This window comes from Vollenhovia emeryi, unplaced genomic scaffold, assembly GCF_000949405.1.
Source record: "Vollenhovia emeryi isolate VEMERY1.0 unplaced genomic scaffold, V.emery_V1.0 DF939136.1, whole genome shotgun sequence".
NCBI classification, from domain to species: Eukaryota; Metazoa; Arthropoda; class Insecta; order Hymenoptera; family Formicidae; genus Vollenhovia; species Vollenhovia emeryi.
In genome coordinates this window covers 833,702-835,199 of record NW_011967230.1, presented here as the reverse complement: position 1 = coordinate 835,199, position 1,498 = coordinate 833,702, and positions in this window count along the sequence as shown.

Genomic DNA, 1,498 nt, shown 5'->3' with positions numbered 1-1,498 from the left:
GTCGGCCGTGCGAAGCGCGAGAAGGAACTGCGGAGGGACGACAGGGAGGACGGAAACGAGGGACCGATCGGATTCGGCGAGGGAGATTACCGATCGCAGGACCTGGTGCTGCGTTACTCTTGGCGCCCGGAATCGTGCCGATAGCCGGGAAGGACCGTGGAAGGAGGCTCGAGAAGAAGATCGAGAAAGCGAGAAGCTGAAGAAAACGAAATCGCGGAGGTGAAAGCAACAACGACGAGGGAGAAGACGCCGGAGTCCTTGATCGACAATCCGGCAACTACGTGGACTTAATCACAGTCGACGGCGCGGAGAAGACAGTCAGAAGAAGAGGAGGTGGCCAAAAAGGAAGAAAGGAAGCAGCGGAGTGTCCTTGAGCGGGCCCATCCGGCGCTACGTGATAGAGCAGTGCCGCGACCGACATCGGGCCCGACTCTCCGTCACGTCGGGGGAGATTAGAGGCGAACCCACGTTTTATTCGCCTCGTTCGGCAGACAACGAACGCCGGCGAGGGAGAGCGACGAGAGGAGCGAGAAGCCGCGGGGAGGAGAGGAGAGGATCTACTTGCTGATCAGCGCGAACCCCGGGCGATAAGCGGATCCCGTCTCGAGTTGACGAGCCGCTGACTCGGCGGACACGGGAGCTGGTTGTTTCCACGCTATTAGTGCGCTCGCGATGACTCCAATTATCCGCGAGTGAGCCTCCACGTTCGCGCGACGATCTCTGCCTGCCATCCGATCCGGTCGTTCCGCGCGGCCACCCGGTGCGCCCTGTGCCGGTTTCCCTAACGGAAACGAGAACTCTCCTCGCGACCTCCACGTGCGCGTGTGTGTGCGCGCGCGCGCGCCGGGAGGAACCGCCGATCCCCGTGATCCTCGCGAGTGGACGGAGCGTTGCCGGTCGGCAGCGTTACGGGATCCGCGCTCGAGCGTGCCGAGGAATCCCGGCACCTTGGAGCGATCCACCTGGAGCCACCGCGCTTGATCCACCATTATTAATTGCTCCGAGGATAATCCGGCGGCGTCGTTCCGACGGATTAATTCGTCCGGGACGAATTTCCAGATTAACGAGCGGGACGCGATCGGCTCGCCTCCTCGCCGCCGCTCCGGCTTCATCCGGGATTACTCCGGGATCCGCGCTCGATAAGCCACGAGGATTCCCGTACGCTCTCGCGTTCTCGCGCGAGGCTGTACGCTTGAAAATCGCTCGGTGTCGTTGCTTGACAAAACCGGTTTCGTACGGCTCAGCGAATCTCGGCGTTTATACAAAGGTCGTGTGTGAGAGCGCGCCGCGCGCGCGACCACGCGAGAGTGTGTGTGGTAGGAGTGAGATTTATGGAAAACGAATTTACACGAGGTCACACCCACGGGAGCGGCTGTCTGTCTCTCTCTCTCACTCACTCTCTCTCTCTCTCTCTCTTTCTCTCTCTCTCTCTCTCCTTTTCTTTTTCCGTATCTTCGGTTCTCCTTCTCTTTCCCTCTCTCTCTCTCTCTCTCCCCCT